At 43.6% G+C, this 23,670-nt stretch overlaps 1 non-coding gene across 1 annotated transcript; it reads left to right on the top strand.

Annotated features, from left to right (window-relative positions):
* Nucleotides 1-8,343: 8,343 nt before the first annotated feature.
* LOC142104676 (small nucleolar RNA SNORD30) lies at nt 8,344-8,417 on the top strand. Its single transcript, XR_012679623.1, has one exon. It is a non-coding gene; the product is annotated as a small nucleolar RNA SNORD30 (small nucleolar RNA).
* The last annotated feature ends 15,253 nt before the right edge of the window (nt 8,418-23,670 follow it).

The raw sequence follows: 23,670 nt of genomic DNA on the forward strand, positions 1-23,670 counted from the left end.
GTAGCGAGCTATCGGCTGATTCTGAGCATGCGCAGTAGCGAGCTATCGACTATTTCTGAGCATGCGCAGTAGCTAGCTTTCGACCTTTTCTGAGCATGCGCAGTAGCGAGCAACCGATGGATTCTGAGCATGCGCAGTAGCGAGCTATCGACTGATTCTGAGCATGCGCAGTAGCGAGCTATCGGTGAATTCTGAGCATGCGCAGTAGCGAGCTATCGGTTGATTCTGAGCATGCGCAGTAGCGAGCAACCGGTAGATTCTGAGCATGCGCAGTAGCGAGCTATCAGCTGATTCTGAACATGCGCAGTAGCGAGCTATTGACTGATTATGAGCATGCGCAGTAGCGAGCAAACGATGGCTTCTGAGCATGCGCAGTAGCGAGGTATCGGCTGATTCTGAGCATGCGCAGTAGCAAACTATCGACTGATTCTGAGCATGCGCAGTAGCGAGCTACTGGGGATTCTGAGCATGCGCAGTAGCGAGCTATCGGCTGCTTCTGAGCATGCGCAGTAGCGAGCTATCGACTATTTCTGAGCATGCGCAGTAGCGAGCAACCGGTGGATTCTGAGCATGCGCAGTAGCGAGCTATCGACTGATTCTGAGCATGCGCAGTAGCGAGCTATCGACTATTTCTGAGCATGCGCAGTAGCGAGCTATCGACTGATTCTGAGCATGCGCAGTAGCGAGCTATCGGTGGTTCCTGAGCATGCGCAGTAGCGAGCAACCGATGGTTTCTGAGCATGCGCAGTAGCGAGCTATCGGCTGCTTCTGAGCATGCGCAGTAGCGAGCTATCGACTGATTCTGAGCATGCGCAGTAGCGAGCTATCGGCTGATTCTGGGCATGCGCAGTAGCGAGCTATCGACTATTTCTGAGCATGCGCAGTAGCTAGCTTTCGACCTTTTCTGAGCATGCGCAGTAGCGAGCAACCGATGGATTCTGAGCATGCGCAGTAGCGAGCTATCGACTGATTCTGAGCATGCGCAGTAGCGAGCAACCGGTGGATTCTGAGCATGCGCAGTAGCGAGCTATCGGCTGCTTCTGAGCATGCGCAGTAGCGAGCTACCGGTGGTTTCTGAGCATGCGCAGTAGCGAGCTATCGGCTGATTCTGAGCATGCGCAGTAGCGAGCTATCGACTATTTCTGAGCATGCGCAGTAGCTAGCTTTCGACCTTTTCTGAGCATGCGCAGTAGCGAGCAACCGATGGTTTCTGAGCATGCGCAGTAGCGAGCTATCGGCTGCTTCTGAGCATGCGCAGTAGCGAGCAACCGATGGTTTCTGAGCATGCGCAGTAGCGAGCTATCGGCTGCTTCTGAGCATGCGCAGTAGCGAGCAACCGGTGGATTCTGAGCATGCGCAGTAGCGAGCTATCGACTGATTCTGAGCATGCGCAGTAGCGAGCTACCGGCTGATTCTGAGCATGCGCAGTAGCGAGCTATCGACTATTTCTGAGCATGCGCAGTAGCTAGCTTTCGACGTTTTCTGAGCATGCGCAGTAGCGAGCAACCGATGGATTCTGAGCATGCGCAGTAGCGAGCTATCGACTGATTCTGAGCATGCGCAGTAGCGAGCTATCGGTGAATTCTGAGCATGCGCAGTAGCGAGCTATCGGTTGATTCTGAGCATGCGCAGTAGCGAGCAACCGGTAGATTCTGAGCATGCGCAGTAGCGAGCTATCGGTTGATTCTGAACATGCGCAGTAGCGAGCTATTGACTGATTATGAGCATGCGCAGTAGCGAGCAAACGATGGCTTCTGAGCATGCGCAGTAGCGAGCTATCGACTGATTCTGAGCATGCGCAGTAGCGAGCTACCGGTGGTTTCTGAGCATGCGCAGTAGCGAGCTATCGGCTGATTCTGAGCATGCGCAGTAGCGAGCTATCGACTATTTCTGAGCATGCGCAGTAGCTAGCTTTCGACCTTTTCTGAGCATGCGCAGTAGCGAGCAACCGATGGATTCTGAGCATGCGCAGTAGCGAGCTATCGACTGATTCTGAGCATGCGCAGTAGCGAGCTATCGGTGAATTCTGAGCATGCGCAGTAGCGAGCTATCGGTTGATTCTGAGCATGCGCAGTAGCGAGCAACCGGTAGATTCTGAGCATGCGCAGTAGCGAGCTATCAGCTGATTCTGAACATGCGCAGTAGCGAGCTATTGACTGATTATGAGCATGCGCAGTAGCGAGCAAACGATGGCTTCTGAGCATGCGCAGTAGCGAGGTATCGGCTGATTCTGAGCATGCGCAGTAGCAAACTATCGACTGATTCTGAGCATGCGCAGTAGCGAGCTACTGGGGATTCTGAGCATGCGCAGTAGCGAGCTATCGGCTGCTTCTGAGCATGCGCAGTAGCGAGCTATCGACTATTTCTGAGCATGCGCAGTAGCGAGCAACCGGTGGATTCTGAGCATGCGCAGTAGCGAGCTATCGACTGATTCTGAGCATGCGCAGTAGCGAGCTATCGGTGGTTCCTGAGCATGCGCAGTAGCGAGCTATCGGCTGGTTCTGAGCATGCGCAGTAGCGAGCAAACGGTGGATTCTGAGCATGCGCAGTAGCGCGCTATCGACTGATTCTGAGCATGCGCAGTAGCGAGCTATCGGCTGATTCTGAGCATGCGCAGTAGCGAGCTATCGACTATTTCTGAGCATGCGCAGTAGCTAGCTTTTGACCTTTTCTGAGCATGCGCAGTAGCGAGCAACCGTGGATTCTGAGCATGCGCAGTAGCGAGCTATCGACTGCTTCTGAGCATGCGCAGTAGCGAGCAATCAGTAGATTCTGAGCATGCGCAGTAGCGAGCTATCAGCTGATTCTGAACATGCGCAGTAGCGAGCTATTGACTGATTCTGAGCATGCGCAGTAGCGAGCTATCGGCTGCTTCTGAGCATGCGCAGTAGCGAGCAACCGGTGGATTCTGAGCATGCGCAGTAGCGAGCTATCGGCTGCTTCTGAGCATGCGCAGTAGCGAGCTACCGGTGGTTTCTGAGCATGCGCAGTAGCGAGCTATCGGCTGATTCTGAGCATGCGCAGTAGCGAGCTATCGACTATTTCTGAGCATGCGCAGTAGCTAGCTTTCGACCTTTTCTGAGCATGCGCAGTAGCGAGCAACCGATGGTTTCTGAGCATGCGCAGTAGCGAGCTATCGGCTGCTTCTGAGCATGCGCAGTAGCGAGCAACCGGTGGATTCTGAGCATGCGCAGTAGCGAGCTATCGACTGATTCTGAGCATGCGCAGTAGCGAGCTACCGGTGGTTTCTGAGCATGCGCAGTAGCGAGCTATCGGCTGATTCTGAGCATGCGCAGTAGCGAGCTATCGGCTGATTCTGAGCATGCGCAGTAGCGAGCTATCGACTATTTCTGAGCATGCGCAGTAGCTAGCTTTCGACCTTTTCTGAGCATGCGCAGTAGCGAGCAACCGATGGATTCTGAGCATGCGCAGTAGCGAGCTATCGACTGATTCTGAGCATGCGCAGTAGCGAGCTATCGGTGAATTCTGAGCATGCGCAGTAGCGAGCTATCGGTTGATTCTGAGCATGCGCAGTAGCGAGCAACCGGTAGATTCTGAGCATGCGCAGTAGCGAGCTATCGGTTGATTCTGAACATGCGCAGTAGCGAGCTATTGACTGATTATGAGCATGCGCAGTAGCGAGCAAACGATGGCTTCTGTGCATGCGCAGTAGCGAGCTATCGACTGATTCTGAGCATGCGCAGTAGCGAGCTACCGGTGGTTTCTGAGCATGCGCAGTAGCGAGCTATCGGCTGATTCTGAGCATGCGCAGTAGCGAGCTATCGACTATTTCTGAGCATGCGCAGTAGCTAGCTTTCGACCTTTTCTGAGCATGCGCAGTAGCGAGCAACCGATGGATTCTGAGCATGCGCAGTAGCGAGCTATCGACTGATTCTGAGCATGCGCAGTAGCGAGCTATCGGTGAATTCTGAGCATGCGCAGTAGCGAGCTATCGGTTGATTCTGAGCATGCGCAGTAGCGAGCAACCGGTAGATTCTGAGCATGCGCAGTAGCGAGCTATCAGCTGATTCTGAACATGCGCAGTAGCGAGCTATTGACTGATTATGAGCATGCGCAGTAGCGAGCAAACGATGGCTTCTGAGCATGCGCAGTAGCGAGGTATCGGCTGATTCTGAGCATGCGCAGTAGCAAACTATCGACTGATTCTGAGCATGCGCAGTAGCGAGCTACTGGGGATTCTGAGCATGCGCAGTAGCGAGCTATCGGCTGCTTCTGAGCATGCGCAGTAGCGAGCTATCGACTATTTCTGAGCATGCGCAGTAGCGAGCAACCGGTGGATTCTGAGCATGCGCAGTAGCGAGCTATCGACTGATTCTGAGCATGCGCAGTAGCGAGCTATCGGTGGTTCCTGAGCATGCGCAGTAGCGAGCTATCGGCTGGTTCTGAGCATGCGCAGTAGCGAGCAAACGGTGGATTCTGAGCATGCGCAGTAGCGCGCTATCGACTGATTCTGAGCATGCGCAGTAGCGAGCTATCGGCTGATTCTGAGCATGCGCAGTAGCGAGCTATCGACTATTTCTGAGCATGCGCAGTAGCTAGCTTTTGACCTTTTCTGAGCATGCGCAGTAGCGAGCAACCGTGGATTCTGAGCATGCGCAGTAGCGAGCTATCGACTGCTTCTGAGCATGCGCAGTAGCGAGCAATCAGTAGATTCTGAGCATGCGCAGTAGCGAGCTATCAGCTGATTCTGAACATGCGCAGTAGCGAGCTATTGACTGATTCTGAGCATGCGCAGTAGCGAGCAAACGGTGGCTTCTGAGCATGCGCAGTAGCAAACTATCGACTGATTCTGAGCATGCGCAGTAGCGAGCTACCGGGGATTCTGAGCATGCGCAGTAACTAGCTTTCGACTTTTTCAGAGCATGCGCAGTAGCGAGCAACCGGTGGATTCTGAGCATGCGCAGTAGCGAGCTATCAACTGATTCTGAGCATGCGCAGTAGCGAGCAACCGGTGGATTCTGAGCATGCGCAGTAGCGAGCTATCGACTGATTCTGAGCATGCGCAGTAGCGAGCTATCGGTGGTTCCTGAGCATGCGCAGTAGCGAGCTATCGGCTGATTCTGAGCATGCGCAGTAGCGAGCAACCGGTGGATTCTGAGCATGCGCAGTAGCGCGCTATCGACTGATTCTGAGCATGCGCAGTAGCGAGCTATCGGTGGTTCCTGAGCATGCGCAGTAGCGAGCTATCAGCTGATTCTGAACATGCGCAGTAGCGAGCTATTGACTGATTCTTAGCATGCGCAGTAGCGAGCAACCGGTGGATTCTGAGCATGCGCAGTAGCGAGCTATCGGCTGATTCTGAACATGCGCAGTAGCGAGCTATTGACTGATTCTTATCATGCGCAGTAGCGAGCTACCGGTGGCTTATGAGCATGCGCAGTAGCGAGCTATCGGCTGATTCTGAGCATGCGCAGTAGCGAGCTATCGGCTGATTCTGAGCATGCGCAGTAGCGAGCGAACGGTGGATTTCTCCCACTGGCTGCAATGAGTTGGTGGAATCAGATATTCGGGGTGGAACTAATTAGGAGGAAACTTCTACAAGTTCTTTTAAGAGATGATAAAGTGATTTGGAAAAAATCAGTGCAGTAAAGTAATGTTTATTATGTTATTATAGTCATTATTATATTATTTTTATTATTAAAACCACAGTAAAAACACTGAAAGTTGTACTGTAAAATTGAGTTCCAGGACCTAGTACATTTTTTATACAGATAATATGAAATATTTGGTCATTGTTATTAATCTATAGTATATTTTCCAAAACATACTGTGCTCCCTGTTGGTTATACGCTGCAGTTCACTCATTGCAGCTCAGTGAACTGATCAGGTCTCTCGTGGGCACATTAGTTTACAATGGGAATTTTTAATAAGAACAAAAAGACCTGGGGTACTGGGACAAAACTGAATAGGCCCCATCTTTATGTTTGCAATAAATCTGTCATCACTTGTGAGCATTGATTGCTGCATTTGTTGCTCTGTGTTCTCACTCAGAGATGGGGGGGGGGGGGGGTGTATTATAACATTACGGCCTGCAGAGCAAATTCTGTGTCTTCGTCTAGTTTTGCGCGGTTGTGTCACCTGTAAGCATATAGCTTATTGCGTCATGATGGCGGTAACCGCAAGAGAGCGTTGTATCTTCTTCAGTGACCCTTTTCTTACTGCGCCCAAACACGCATATGTGTGACATGTCCCATAAGCTGCTCAGCCAATCACATGCATATTCCCACGCTGGACACTTGTGATTGGCTAGTGGCTAAGGGAAGGGTCACAGTCATTCAGTGGTTGGTGTTTATAGCAGACATTTGTGTCAGTTATTATAGGGGTGAGGGGTGTTTCTCACAATGGATTTCAGAAGAATTTCCTAACTATATTACGACCTAGAACTAAAATAGGGCAATTTATTTTATTTCAAAATCTGTGTGTGTTGTGAAACTACAAAGGCAGACAAAGGCAGTTTGGGGTCACTCTGTGTATATTTCAATTTATATTGTACAGTCTATAACAGCTGAATTTTTTACTATTTTCTACAAGTGGAGGGGGGCCTAGAGAGACAGAAACCAAACTGCCTTTGTCCATTTCTTTAGATATTTAACTATAAGTGTAGGGTGTAATATATACCAAAAGACGATGGCTGCATTGCCAATATGCATAGATGGAGAGAAAGACAATCTGGTTTGTGTATAGAATTAATGAAGGCCTACCAGGAATTAAACTGTTTTTTTCATAATTATATAGCTTTACAATTACATTACTTATCCAAGAAACAGGGGGAGCACTAAATTTGGTTATTTTATGTCCAAAAACATTGTTTTTTTTAAACAAAATTGCAAAACAAAACAAAACCAAAACACACAAGGGCGGTTTGGCAAAACCAAAACAAAATGGTAATCCAGATACAAAACCAAAACACGGGGGTCAGTGAGCATCTCTATTCATAATACACAACCCCAAGTCACCCCTCTTCTCAAACTGGCACAGGTTTAGAGATGCAGGTGACAAATTTATTAAAAAAGGATCACAGAAACATGACAAATGGTTCAATCCTTATCCATGCGATAAGGATTAATAATGATTTTTCATTTTTGCCGAACTATGATAAATGTGTCCCTATACTATGAGCGGACTGCGCCTATCTATTTAGGCACTGATCAGTCAAAATCTCTGAATAGCAGTGACCCGATGTACAAGCAGATAGCGATGTGAGAGCAGATTCTAACTATACACTGTCTATGTAATATATACTATACAACACTACTGAATAGCAGTGTTTAATATATTTGGCCATCTATCCTACTTCACACAACATACCTTTATAAATGTTATCTATGATAAAGATACTTTAAATATATTATCCATTGCTGCCACCTAGAGTCCGTTTTTGTGCAATAGAATCACAGGCTATTTAATAAGTGCAACATTGTTACCTTGTGTATAATAGTCAAGGGTATTCAAAAGAGATACCATGGGGGGTATTCAATTGTTAGCGAGATCCCCTGAAAAACGAGTGCTCGAAAAATATTAGCGGTAATACGCGCGTAAATACCGTTAATACGGTAGTTTACTCGCTGAATTTCATCTCGCAGCTCCCTGGCTGCGAGATGAAATTCAGCGAGTAATTACCGTATTAACGCTAATATTTTTCGAGCGCTCGTTTTCCGGGGATCTCGCTAACAAATGAATACCCCCCCTTGAATCTTATGAATACACCAACTACATTTTAGGGACTACTTGTTGGCAGCCTTCTGCTTATTTAGGCAATTTTTCCCCATCTATGATTCAGGCTACCTCACCTGCATGTACAATTCAATAATGGGGTACTTTCACTAGTTTATTCAGGCCGCCATGATATTACCATAATATTTGAGGCCTTTGTACTTTGCTTTCATCTGCAGTGATGAGTCAAACTAGCTCACTTTGAAAGAACAATGAAAAGCATAGAACTCCTGAAGCTGTTGGTTCTAGAGCTTTGTCTTTCTCTCAGATTCTAACTAGTGTATTTATTTGCAGGATGTTGATGGATAAATGCAGAGCCGTAACTTGGAATTCTAGCGCCTGGAGCGAGAAAGGCAAATTCCGCCCCCCCCTAGACCTCATTTTTAACCAAACGTACCTAAAATATTTCTAAACTGTTCCTCTCCCCCCCCCCCCCCCCCCCCACCCCATTAAGCGTTGCGGTGGCCCCTGTTGCACAGCCCTAATTAAGGCCCTGGATAGATGATTTGTGATCCTTGAACTGGAATGTGATGGTTTATGTTGGATCTACACTGAAGGGTGTCAAAGGTGAGTTGAGTAAAACTTCCCTTCTTTATTCTGCCCTCCCACTGACATGATGAATTTATCTTATGGAATCTCGTTCGTCTGAATAGCTCTGATGAGAATTCTTATTACTGATGGTTTGGAGGGTTGAGTGTATGGCAGGAAGAGAAACTATTGTATATTTTGGGAGACCAATGGATGTCTGTACTGATGCATATCCATTTCTTTTAGGGCACAGATAAAGATCAGGGGCCCGATTCATCAAAGTTCGCAAACGCATACGCATCTGCCTTGCATACTTTGAGTGACGTAAACCGAAATAAGCACCTCAAACAGCAAAAACACACCCCCATGTGGTCTAAGTGACGGAAATAAGCAGCGCAAACGTTAGAAAACACACCCACCTGCGGATCTTTAAACATGCTACACGCATAAGCGACGGCTCTCAACTGATTGACGACAAGCCAAGCAATGCAAACCTCACGCCCACTGTGGGAGGGACCAACAGTTTGTTTACACACAACACAACATAAATGCCTGGGGCTTATTTTTACAACATAGCTCTCTACTGATTAATCACTGACAAATAACAATGATGTGCAACACTCTGGACGGTTGTTTTTCCTTTGCTACTAATTAACCTAATACACACTTGTAAAAAACACATTGCTCACGATCTGTGTTTAGGATTTCTTCGATTTCAAGTCGCCGTATAGTATGCAAAATGCATGCACATGGCTACATTAAAAACACATAAATAACGAATGTATTAAAATGTATGTGGTGTGAATACATCTTTGCCTTTTCAGCAAAATGAATGCATAGCATACTCTTCCATAAAGGATACACACAAGAGTGTATATACAACCTCCACACAGAGGAAGGGTTTCTGTCTGGATTACAACTCAGGAATGACTGTATGCAAATGGGGACAGCTACCCGCTACCCCAACCTGAGACATAAAAATACACAGACAACACCAACAATACAGCATGCGTGCTACACAGACACCTCACACTTAATACTACTCTACATTATTCACACAAATTACTTACAAAATACCAATATCACAGGTAGCTCACTGGTTAGCACTTTGGACTCACAACACAGCAGACATGAGTTCAAATACTGAGCATACCCATAACTAATGTGTGGACTGGAATCATTATCCTAACAAGAAATGGGACACAATGCTTTCTTTTTTTATTTTGCATTTGTTATACACGCTCAACCATATTGTAAAATATGCCCTCTGATTTATACTGTATTGAAAGTAAATATTTATTTGGAGGGAAAATCCAAGAAGCCTCACGGCCTATACTTCACATGCACAGTATTAGGTGCATGCTGACATTGAGTATTCTAAATGGACTAAGAGGGGGGGGGGTGTTGTAGGTGACAGCTTCCTTGGAGGTAAATGCAACATTGTCAGCAAATAGACTTTCATCTGGATCCATGGCGTACACGTTATGTCATGTACTCAGCTGTATCCAAACAGGCCGCTCTCCACACTCCAGTACCATGGTCCTTTGCCTCGCTTGCACTTCTGCCTTACACCACTGACGCCACTTCTGGGTACACTTTCGAGGCTCTCTTCAATGTGTCACTGGCTTTGCTCTGTTACTTGAATGTAACCTTGGACTATCACTACAATGACATATGTATTTGGGGGAATTGGTAACTAGCTAGAGCGTTTGACATTTTTGGATTTTATCTTGCACACAGGGCCTACAGATGCAATACCTCTTATAGGGGTGGCTTGTTCGTGGAGGGCACATGTTACTTTTGGATAACATGCAAACAGCTAAAGAAATCCTTTTGTGCTATACAAATGATGTTATAAGCAAAACATCTTTCTTCATTACTCTTTTCGGACTATTATTTATACCCACATGTTGTGTAATGAGATGAATAAAGACACACACACCAAGGTTTGTTTTTTGATAAACGTATATATTTGTACAACGCAACAATGTTTATGAACTATTTACATCAGAAAAAAAAATACAAAAAAATTTATCATTCAAATGACCCAGAGTACGCCAATTTGAAGCGAATGTTGGCTACAATGTTTGCCAAATGTAGGTGGAGGCCTTCCAGGTCGTCCGCTAATTCACCCATGTGGGCCATAAGTTCTGCTGCGGTGGGTGGTGGTGGAGCCCAATTGGCAGCTTCCTCAGTGGGTGCTGAAAGAAATCAGAAATTAAACATTACATACATGGATACATATTTCATCAAACAGACAGGATTTACTAGAGATGTTTACTGTTACATTACTTTCAAAACTTAGGCCTCTGGCCACAAAACCATTTGCACGCACATTAGACATCGAGAAGGCATTTGAATCAATGTACTAAATTCTGGTGAGCCACGGGGAGAGGGCCATGTACAGGGTTGTCTTATCCAGCATTATTGGCCCCAGGTCCTATGCACTACATGGGCCACTACCTATACAATCACTCACAGGAATTCAAACGATTTTGGTGTATATTAGATTTTATAAACAAGTCATTAATATACTGACGAGTTGACCAGGCTAGCGGCCACATTGTTTTGCCCAATGCCCTGCGTGCCCATGTGTTAAGATGGCTATGGCTGTGGTTTGAGTGTTTAATGCGCCTAAAATGTATAGGCAGATATTATAAGTGTTCGACCTGTGGCATTTAAGGCACCATTTAATCAACATATGTCACAGCAGGGATTATGTACAAGTATAATGCACATGTCAATCTTGTATAACTATGTCCATCACTTATCGCAAATACTTACAATCTTCCAACTCCACTGCCTCTTGGCTGCCTGATGTGGAGTCCGCTAAATCCTGGGGCTCCCGGTCAGCCTGCTCCTCGTCCTCCTCCACCGCTGCTGCCACTGGCACCGCCTCCTCCTCCTCCTGCTCCTCCACTGCCATTGCCACTGGCACCGCCTCCTCCTCCTCCTCCGACACTGCCACCTCCTCCTCCTGCGACACTGCCACTGGCACCGCCTCCTCCTCCTCCTCCTGCGACACTGCCACTGGCACCGCCTCCTCCTCCTCCTGCGACACTGCCACTGCCGCCTCCTCCTCCTCCGATGACAGTGGCACTGCCACCGCCACTGGCTGCTGCTCCTCCTCCTCCTCCTCAGCTGCCTGCGCCTCGACGAATGCCCGGCGGCGTTGGCGGCGTTCCCAGCGTGCTCGGTCTGTTTGAAAAAAGGAAATATAAACAAAAGGACATGTTAACACAATCACCATTTGAAAAAAACTATTGTATTTTGACAATCAGGTGATCATACATATTTAATCAACTTTACATTGTCAGCAGGCATAAATATTTGCTACTAACAATGCAAGGAGGTAAACATGATGAACACAAAGCATTTCACATGACTTGTCAGCCCAGCACTGTGGTCTAGTAGTTAGCACGTCTGCCTCACAGCACTGGGGTCAGGAGTTCAACTCCCTGATGATAGTTACATATGTGTGGAGTTTGGAGGCTTGCTCCATATTTGCATGTGTTGTCTACCACACTCCCCAAACATACTACTGGCCGCCTAATTAGGTTTTGTTCACATTTGGCCGTAGTATGTTTTTTTCATGTAGGTGCTTTTAAGTCATCAAACTCCCTTGGCCCTGGTCAATTAGTTCTCTCTTTACAGGACCACCGAATTAGTGGATGGAGGTCAAAAAGCTTTGAATGTTGAGTATACTTTGGAAATCACCCTTTGTTGGGACTACCTTACAGTCTAAAAGAGTCTAAATAGGCAGTTAAGTAATGATTGATTAGCTATATCTAGCACACTATCTAATCTGTTTGCATCTTATGGGAGCTTGCAAAAATCAGTCTAAACACTAAGGTGTTTTGTATTTGAAACGTGCCTTTTAAATCTTGGCCCAATAATGACAACACATCTTCCACTCCAAAATGTTTTTAAGGTTAGACTAGCAAGTTACAGCACTCGGGTCAAGACTTAGAATGCCTGATTTCCTAAACCACACTTAATGGTGAGAATTGTCACACAAAAACATTTAGGTCAGTAAATGGTTAGCAGACACATTTAGGACACAGGAGCCAAAGCTTTTTGGGTGCACTGGAAGGGGCATGACCTTTATAGTGTGCTTGCACATTGTTATGTAGGCCATGTCAGGTGTTTAGGGTGAACATATTTACAAACATAGGGCCTGATTCATTAAGGATCCTTAACTTGAGAAACTTCTTATTTCAGTCTCCTGGACAAAACCATGTTACAATGCAAGGGGTGCAAATTAGTAATCTGTTTTGACCATAAATTAAATACTGACTGCTTTTTCATGTAGCACACAAATATCAACTTTAAACTTCCGTGTACAAATAATCTATCAAGTATCTGTGTGCTAAATGAAAAAACAGTCAGTATTTAACTTATGTGCAAAACTGAACACTAATTTGCACCCCTTGCATTGTAACATGGTTTTGTCCAGGAGACTGAAATAAGAAGTTTCTCAAGTTAAGGATCCTTCATGAATCAGGGCCATAGAGCAAATATATATATATGTTGACTTTTTTTTGGCGATTAGTAGAGAACTCACTTATTCTGATCTCCCTACAGAGCTCCTCCAGAAGCTGGGGCTGGCGGCGCCGGAGATCGCTCCACCGCCGTTGGAGCTGAACGGTGCTCCGCCGAATGTTGTATCGGAGGCGGAGGCGTCTGCGGACCCTTTGATAGGCCCGCACCTTCACCTCGTTGGACACATACCGTCCAGAGGGTACATTGTCCATACCCTCTGCAAGGACTCTCAGCTCACGCCTGCTGAAAATTGCAGCCCTCATTTTGGTATAATGTCTATAACACAAAATGGGGGCCTCTGCGTTCCGATTGGTTCGCTGAGCACGTATGGGCGTGCTCACGTCACACGCGGAGCTTTCACACACCTGTGTTGTGACTCTGATTGTCTCTCCCACCAAGAACATGGCGGGCGCCTGCACTGAGACGAGTACCGTGTGCTCCGCAATTAGGAAGAAGAGTGTACACCTGGTTTATTAAATTAACACTCCATTTAAACCCACCTGTGCTTTGGTCTAGTGCCTGTTCATTCACTTTTTAGCCTGGATAGAGCACAGTCAAGATTTCATTACATTTGGATGATTGGTCTAAGAAGCCAACAACAAACAGTAAGTACCAAACTAAATCAGAGATTGTAAGATTTTAGTATTTTTTGTGTTCTCCTAATGTAGCAAACTGTTTGCTCTGCAATAAAGTTTTCAGCCTACAGTATGCTAAGTTCTTTTGAACCTTATCCATAATCAAATTAGGAGGTTAGTTTGGTTTACCACATTACCTTTCCTTGCTTATAAAAATTAATTTGGTTTTTTTATTGCAGGCCATACCACGCATTACCCAGTTGACTATCAAAATATTTTTTGTCTTTTGTGCCAAACTTTGGAGACAAGTAAGTATAATAATTTATCTGAAATTTCTGGATAGTGCAAAAATATTTTTATCTCCTAATGTAGCAAACTGTTTGCTCTGCAATATGTGTGGCCGGAATGTAAAAAAAACTGGTAAGCAAAGGGCCTCTGGCCTCACATTTAACATGTAAAGTTTTCAATAGTAGCCTACAGTATGCTAAGTTCTTTTGAAACTTATCCATGTTCAACGGCATAATAACTAGCTCATTGCATTGATGGACACATGGGTCCAAATGTATACACTTATTTTGCCCACATACCTCCACAATTGCATTTGGAGTACACACTTAAGTGTGTTGCTGGCTGATTTGTAACCAAATATTAATAATAATTACACAATATAGGGTTTGCAACTGAGTGATATCCTTAATTTTGGTGTGTTGCTAACCTGTAAACCAATTTTATGGTTTGAAAAGTGAAGAGTAGTAGTAGTAGTAGTAGGAGAATGTTGCTATAGTATTTGACTAATATGTCAGTCAAAATGCAGCGGTCAAACTAAATGGCCGTTAAATAGACAAACCACAATGTTTATTATAATAAGGGGCATGTGTTTTAGACCTAGTTAGAAGTTTGTGAAATTGTACCTTATGTAGGGGGGGAATGTGCTTAGATTCTGTATCACCACCTGACTGTGTGCATTGCCTATAAAGACACAACTTATCTTTGAAATAGGAATATGTCTGATGCTGGCCCAAGTAATGTGGAGGCACCAGGGCTGCCAACTAGGCGTAAAAACAACTTCATACAGGAGGAGCTGGAGGTGCTGGTAGAAGGGGTTCTGGCGAGGTTCCACAGTGGGAACCGCCAAATAACCGGACGTGAGCGCCAAACGCATTGGCAGGAAATCACAAGGCTCATCAATGAAATATCTCCGTATGAGCGTACAAAGGTTGAAGTACAGAAAAGGTACAAATTAAATTTAAAAATAATAGCCCTATTTAACTTTACTGACTGTGTCTATTTGTCAAATAATATATATATATATCGCTAGAGATAAATATGGATATTGTGACATAGTAGCATTAGTCACCTGTGAGGTGAAACCACCTTGTGACTCCAATGCATTTGTTGATCAGGCCCTTTGTTTTCAGAAACTAACACCATGGCCCTTGGTCACATTGACATAATATGTTTACCACATTATACGCGCTTCAAAAGAGCAAAATCTGTATTACTGTATGTGAAGGTTAAATTGGTGTGATTAGCAAATGTGCAATGTATTTGATTGAAAAATGTGTCATTTTGAGTTGAAGGTACTATGTGAGGCAATAATGTTTGTCTATTCCACAGATGGGCAGACTATAAAGGACGCCTGAAAGCGAAGCTTGTTGAGATTCACAGGCATGCTCAAGGCACTGGTGGGGGGCCTCGACTACGTACTACTTTAACACCCCTCGAGGAGCGGGCGAGGGCTGCAATAGCCCTGGTGGAGATAGTTGGGGTGGGCGACATAGACACTGGCTCTAGCCCACCCCGAACAGGAGAGGCCGCTCCACTAGGTACATGATGAGTTTGCTTACTTAATGTCTGTAAAGCTTTGTATCTGTCTGAGTAAAAGTGTCAACTCTCAGGATGTGTGTGTGAAGGTAAACTTCAATTGCACAATGTGTTTGCCTATCACATAGTAGGAAATTAAATTTACACACTGAAGACAAATGGTCTCAATATGTAGGGCTCATCCTAAAATGTCAGACCATAAGTGGCAATGTTTGTATTTGGGGAGCGGAAAGGGCTGCTAGCACATTCAAGGGAAGCTGACACTTTACCAATGCTACATCACGCGTTGTAAGATGTTTTTGCCAATATAATATCGCACCTTACTCATTGATTCTAATTACTTTATTTTAATTATTATCTCTCTACAGCATGTGAGCAGCAGGCGCCTGCTTCACCAGTGGATGATGAAGTTGCCCGTGATGTGGAGGAGCCTTAGCTGCCTCCAGCTGAATATGTAAGGCAGCGGACACTCGCACACGCAGCCCAAAATCTTAAAGACGTCACTCTTGCACAGAATGTTCACCTGTCACAAATATCAAGCACTGTCCAACACACGGATCAGCAAATCACCAGTCTCACTAACACACTCTCCGATTTCATGAGCACACACACCTCTTTACTGACGACACTCGCCACCAAAATGGATAATTTAAATACTTCAGTGACAAATATTGCAACACTCCTGGGTGATATCTTGCATGCCCACTCCCAACGCACCTCCGGCACAATCCCTTCACCCAGCTCAGATTATTTGTTCGGCAGCCCCCATACCCAGTTGTCTGTCGCCTCCGCCCTCCCTGATGTGTCTGTCGCGTCCGCCCTCCCTGACCCCGAATTATGTCGTTTTATGTGTTTAGCCTTTGCTCATGGCTATGGCCAATCCCCTGTTGTGCCCACTTCCCCATCGCCTGTCGTGGCCCCATCCCCATCCCCTGACCCTGCACCTTCACCTCGTCGGACACAACCCGCTTGCCTTGCCCCATTGCCTGGTTCCTCTGACTCCTCTACATCACGGGTGACAAGAAGTCGGAGTAGGGGAGCCTCCCTTCCAACCCCCTTTAAAAAGACACGGAAAAAATAATTTGTATTGTTTTAACCTAATAAATATAGTTTAATATATGACGAAAATATGTATATATTTTTTTTTGTAATAAAAAAATTCCTACTACTGAAATGTGTATTTATTTTGTACGGCAGATTCCATAATGTTTTTTTTAATAACAATACTTGTTATCAAGTCTAACCAAAGTATAATCTCCAAACAAACTGGCTGATTCATTAACGTATTCAAACAAATATGTACCTAATATCAGTGTGCTGACCAAAACCATGCCATGGCCCTGATTGAGTAATGAACCTAGATGTCAAGGATACATATTTCTGAATGCTGCTCAAAAGCCTTTTGAAATGCAAGTGGTGCAAATTAGCAATAGGTTTAGAGCACGAAAAAAAATAAATGTCTGTATCCTAATGTACCGCACAAATACTTGATAGCTTATTTGTACACTGAAATTTTCATGTCAGGTAGGACCTCTCCTACCCCAAAATTACATCTCCAATGACATTTTTGGTTTACATACCCCTCCAAACTCACATGCTTTGCCCTTGCTTAGTTACTTTGCCTTACCTTTCCAGAATGATTCTGGCCCATGGTTTGCTGAAGAAGACTTAAACAAGAAGTGTATCAAGGTAAGCTTCTTAATGCTTTTGCCACAGTGTTTCTTTATTTGCCTGACTAAATAATTGCAAACACAACGTGCAACTACAGTGCCCCTTTAGAGGTAGGGCAAATCATTCTGTCAAGAAAGTATTGCATTTGCAAACTGTAACCTGACACAAAGGAGCCACAAAAGACAGGTGTTAAGGTAACCAAAATAAATAAAAAAAAAATTTTTCCCATGATGGCACAGGACAAATATTGTTAACTACTATTTTGTACAGGTAATAATCTGTGCTAATTCTAAAAATCTAATAAGGGATTTGTATTTAAGAATAGTGCTAATGCACAGTGTGTGGTACACTGGACGTCATTTAGCATAACAGTTGTTTACATGTAACCTCATGACCTTATTGCACTAAGCACATATAGGTTGGGTCTCACATTTGGATCTTAGGTGCACTTACCCCATCAGCCGCTGTCATATCATGGCTACCTGGGTGCCTTCTGGTCGTCAGCAACATTCCCGGCCTCCACAGCTCCGTTTGTAATCAAACACACACTGTTTGTTCTGCTGCATGTGCACAGGCATCTTGGATGCAGTCAGGTGATCATTCCAGATCAACCAGATTCAGCACCTGTGATCCCATTAAGTGCTCAGCCAATAGTTGCTTGGGACAAACTATTTAAAGCTGCTGCTGTGATCTGTTCATTGCCTGAACAACACACTTCTCTCCAGTGGATAGTTATTGGCCCCAGTGTTTCTGGCTGCATTACAAAATCAGTGTTTGTGTCCACATTCTCAGACTGCTCATTCCCCTGCTAGATTGGACAATCAGCAAGAACATGAGCAGGAAGATCATCCAGGCTGCTCTGTTCAGATTCAGACCTGCTGCAGGTAATCCCAAGGGTCCCTGATTCGGATCAAGAAATAGACGAACGTGACAGTTTGACACACTATAAGGGTGTATGTAGTGCTGTGTGTCTGACTAATCATGTAAGACGCAAATGAAAAAGCTTGGAGTATAGATATGGTTTGGTCAGGCAAAGAAGCACACTCTGTAATACAAGTAAGTAGACTCCAAGAGGTAGTTTGTCCACCAAACTCCTCTATCCTGTAAAGACTTTTCCAAACTCTATGATCTGATCCCCCCAATCCATGATAGTTTAAACCAATCTGGAACCTTGAATACATTATTATAACAAACAGACCCTAGAGTTTCTTACGTAATGTACACTGATACATTCATTGTTAAAGTGGGCACGTCACTTGGATTTGGCTCCCTTCCAGTTTTGGAAAACATTTATGCAAGGCCAAGCTATTTTATAGAACGGGCAACATATCATTTGAAGCTTGGTATGTTGTGATTTCTTGCCAATACAGACACAGGTACCCATTGCACACGTTCACCCTCTATAGGCCAAAAAAACTGGATGCCTCACCTAACAATGTAAACATCAACAATATCTACCAGCCATTAATCCCTCAAATTACTGTGTGCTCGGCCCAACACTCTTGGATTAGATCAGGGGTGGGCAAACCTGTTCAAGGACCATATCCAGTTCATGTTTTGAGGATTTCTGTCTGTAGAAACAGGTGGGATAATTACTGACCCAGCCAAATAGATTAACTCAGCTGTACATGATTAAAGAAATCCTAAAAACATGACCTGGATATGGCCCTTGAGGACAGGTTTGCCCACCCCTGGATTAGATGGTGGTAAAGGAATTTAAACATGGAGCCATAATCCTAAAGGGAGGATATCTGTACATTATGGCTTTGTACTTCCCTTGCCCAAGGCATGGACAAATGCTGCAAATTATTGTTAACATTGACTAGCATGTTTAAACAGACATAGGTGGTATTACGACACACACTTTGAAGAGAAACAAAAGGTGGAATGTTAATTTGTCACTACTTTTCACTTTCAGAGGGCAAGCTACATGAAAATGGTATTGAGAATAAATTTCACATTTCTACACCACAATAACATTGGAGACCTACATTATCAGGTTCAGCAAACATGTCAAGTGACTGCTGCCTAACAATGTGTAATCAGACTAATGTAACTAGTTCTCATGTGGAGTATCTATGTTGGCTGTAAGTTTACATATAGCTGCCTTGACCAATTAGCAAACTAGGGGCCTGATTCATTAAGGATCTTATCTGTCATTTTTTGCTTATCTTAAGCTAATCCACTCTGTTCATGCTCAGAAAAGGGAGATAAGCAAAATCCACTGCATAAGTAAAGAATTTCTTACGTTAGGATGAAAATCCATCTTTGCTTCACTCTTATCTCCCTGTTTCTTCGTAACAATAAGCATCTTACCTTTTGCACAAGATAAGATTACTAATGAATCAGGCCCTAGGTGATGGTATTATGGCCTTGTAGCAAGACTCCACTAGCTTAGTGCCCTAATGCATTCCCCATAATTGTTAGTGTGGGGTTTGTGTCTGTCATGTGGGTGTTGGACCACTTTGAAACAAAGTGCCACTAGCACAAGCGATAAATATTGTTATCCCATTTGGCCAAGGGCCAAAAGTTGGTAGTGTGTGACCTGACACTGCTAACATTTTTGCTTTCTTTATATACATTTACCTGTAATGTGATGCCTATATTCCTACGCACATCACATGTTCGCTCTCAAAGCTGAAAGTGTCCAAACAATTTACTACTAATCACCAAACACACATACAAACCTCCACACTATAGACATTTTCTAAAACTATACATTTACCCCATTGAGCGTGTTTGTAGGCTATGGTGTATCTGTGGCAAAGGAGAAAATAACCACACCTAGATTTCATATATTCATTTAAAATAAAACCTGTTCCACAATAGTTTTGAAAGCACTACACATGGATTTATGGGTATTAAAATATTAATCAGTGCACTGTAGTAATGGTACAAAATGGCATGACAACTGATTGCTGACACATTTGCAGCATAGGCTAGATTTATTACATATATGAATTGAAATGTGCTGACAAAAACAAAGCAAACAAGGTAATGGTCTGTGTGTGTAAAAGTTCCTTGGATTAAGAGATGACAATCTGGTCAGACTGAAGAGAGACATAAGCAGGCTTGGAGCTCTGGAGAAATTCAACAACATGTAGTGAGACACGAATTGCACAAATCCAAAATCCACGCCAACACACCCTGTTGAACGAAAGGCAACAAATTAATATGGCAATATTAGCTCAGACAACTTGCATTTTGATATCAAGAGGTTGAGCACTGTATTGGCATGTGTAAAAAAGCCGGTAATATTATAGTGTATAATAATGGCTTGTGTGTTTGGACTATACCTAGGATTCTGAATGCACTATCTGACTTAATTTGAAACACCAAACCCATATGTTACATAGCTAGCATCTGCCCATATGTTTTGTTTGTGCAACCACACATTGCAGGCTTAGTAACGACAACATTATTGTATGGAGCACACTCACTGGCCAATCACATTTTAGTGCAGATAGCACTATACTACTTACATTTGATAACACCCTTCACCATGGCAACATCCACCAACTCCAAAAGGAAGTGCAATGGCAGAAAAGCCAGCACTGCAGGCCAAGTGTAATCTAAAGGCTGTAGATATAAGAAAAACAAATAAAGTGTCAATAATGTGCACTTCTCAACACACTATGTGCTGATCAATAAACTGTAGAAAAGCCAAACATCAATTATGTTGCCACATTAGGCTGTAGATTTAAACTACCCCATTAACGTGCATTTAGCTAAAGACATTAAGGCTAAACTTAGAGGCATGAAGCTATACTTTCTACACACATTGTAAAGGTAAAATACAGGTAGCCATGGTTTTTCCCCTATTACACATATAAACCATTTCAGTAACACACCAGACCATGTCTATTCATATTCCCATTTTGAATTACCATACCTTAGATAATCAACCCTTGACTAAGCTTGCACATGATTTGACCACTGATCTTTTAAATGTGAAGATATTTATGTTTTGTTCCAAAAATAACCAAAAAATACATTGACACATTACATTGTAACATGCTTTGTCCACTAGAACATTTACTTATTTTTTATCCTTTGCTCTCCTTAATGACTCAAGCACAGAGTGTTAATGTGTCTTTAAGGTAGGGTCTGAAAAACCACTTCAAATAAAGGTATTAGAAAAAGAAAAGAAAAAACAAAAACCAGTATGGACATTCTTAATGCAAAGTGTTTTAACAAGGGGTATGTAATAAAACAATATCTGGTTTCTACTTACCACACACACAGACAAATGTGGAATGTCAATAAGCAATCACTAGACACCCAAAAAACACAATCCAGGACCAAGATCTGTGGAGGGGAGGGTAAACAGGTACAAAATAAATCAATATAGATGGATAATCTTTATGTGTGTCACTACAGTCGAGAGGTATCTATGCAGAGACACATCCCAAGTCTACACAGTTGCCTCAATATTCAAACTCTGCAGCTAATTAAAGACTTTTCCACTAACCTTCAACATAAAATTCTTAACCATTAGGACCTTTCAGCATAATTTTCTATCTGTATCTCACCAATATCTTTTCCTACAAATAAACATGAGTGTTGAGCAAGGTACAGCAATAAAATGCAGAGATTATGAAACATTTCACCATTACAGGCTACTTACCCAGAATTGTGAATCTCCCAACAACACAGAAGGCCAAGCAAGGTCTTTTTGAGTAGCACTGTAATTAGTGAATTAAATGCAGGTGAGTAGGCCGGAGAGTATGCCGGACACGTCATTAGGAGCACGCAGGTGCGTTCTAATTAGCCAAGTGTGGTTTTGTGTAAAAGTGACCTGACATGTGAGCAACGTTTATTTTCTGTAGGTAAGTAGAGATTATAAGGATGATTACAGATGTCATTAATGAGCTAAGCTGTTAGTGTTGTGGCAATAGTATGGGTAAAATAGTTTTAAGTACAATTATATGACGTATGATTCATTTGCATGTGCTACATTTAGATGTGCCACGATAGTGTAGTGGTTATGTATTTCACCCCCCAATACTAAGTGCAGAAGTTCAAGGCCCCAGGTCAACCCTAAGCACCAAGTGAGTTAATAAAACACATTATTAAGCATACTCCTAAAAGTAAAAAACTATATGCAACTGCTTGTATTTAGCATAAGATTCGCAAACGCGCTTAATTCGCGTTTGTTTGGTGACATTTTTGCAGCTCCTGCTGCTTTAGTAAAATAGTGTTTTTATTAATGTGTGTGTTTATCTAGGGTTAATATTTTAATACCACGTTATCCATCATGCTGTTCATATTAATTGCAACATGGCCAATTTATCAGGTCTAAGACAGTCATTCAGCTGTGCTAACTAGTTAATGTGCAGTTTGGTGTTGGTGTTTCAATGTGAAGTATAACTCAGTAAACCAAATCAAATTGTAGAAATGGGAGCAATAAATGTTCTATTTTTGATTTGTATTTATCAACATGGATATATTTCGATATGCATAAATTGTGACTCTGCATGCACCAAATCTTTCTGGGTATAATATTTCCAAGTATTGGCATTTTTCCCCATGTTTTAAGGGAAACAACTTATGCTAGAAGTTGCTGGTCATCTTTAATTTGTATTCTATTCCCTTGACATCACCACTTGTACAGTGGTGTAGCAGTTAGGCAATCCACCTTGCCAGCTTGCTACGTGGGTTCGAGTCCTCACCAGCCCTCGGCTCTTAGGGATCATTAATATCCTTACACTATTTGTGTTGCTGTTAAAAGTGTCCCTGTGGTAATAGTACACTTGTTTTAAATTTGCATAAATCATGTGTGTAAAACCCTAAAATATAGTTTCGAGTTATTATATGTCTATTAATATTATTTGTTATTGCAAACGCACCATCACCAACTGTCAAATCAGGCATGTAACATATTGAGACTAATGATATTGGTAATTGTTCAGAATGGTTGGAGATTTATCATAAATATTTATGACAAAGTCTATTGTTTGGGAGACATTTTACATAAAATGAAATAATTACCCATGCAGTGTGCACAACAATTCCGGCAGTGGATTGAATGTGGAATGCACTGAGGCAACCATTCCGGCAGTGGAATGAATGTGAAATGCACTGAGGCAACCATTCCGGCAGTGGAATGAATGTGAAATGCACTGAGGCAACCATTCCGGCAGTGGAATGAATGTGGAATGCACTGAGGCAACCATTCCGGCAGTGGAATGAATGTGGAATGCACTGAGGCAACCATTCCGGCAGTGGAATGAATGTGGAATGCACTGAGGCAACCATTCCGGCAGTGGAATGAATGTGGAATGCACTGAGGCAACCATTCCGGCAGTGGAATGAATGTGGAATGCACTGAGGCAACCATTCCGGCAGCCGGAATGAATGTGGAATGCACTGAGGCAACCATTCGGCAGCCGGAATGCACTGTGACCTGGATTCTCCCCATAATGCTGAGAAGATATGTGGCTAGCAGTGTACAGGCCTATAAAAGCCAGTCCTCTTTACTGAAGAGGCAGTAAGTAGCAGAGGGCGCTATTTCCAGCTAACTAATTCCGGCATTCCGGCAGTTCCGTATTGAGGCCAAAGGGCCAAAATAACATCAAACATGTTGCACTTGCGAATTGCATTGATTAGAAAGGGGTATGTAAAGCAAAAAAAGCTTAATTTACACAAACATACTAATGAAACATTTGTAAGATATCTAAAAGCTCAATAAAAAATAAAAAAAAAAATAAAAAAAAAAATGCCACAGGCAGTCTGTATTGATATGTATGTATGTTGTGCATATTTCGTTTTGCATTTTAAACGCAAAAGATGCTCC

This window comes from Mixophyes fleayi, chromosome 10 (genome assembly GCF_038048845.1).
Source record: "Mixophyes fleayi isolate aMixFle1 chromosome 10, aMixFle1.hap1, whole genome shotgun sequence".
Taxonomy (NCBI): domain Eukaryota; kingdom Metazoa; phylum Chordata; class Amphibia; order Anura; family Limnodynastidae; genus Mixophyes; species Mixophyes fleayi.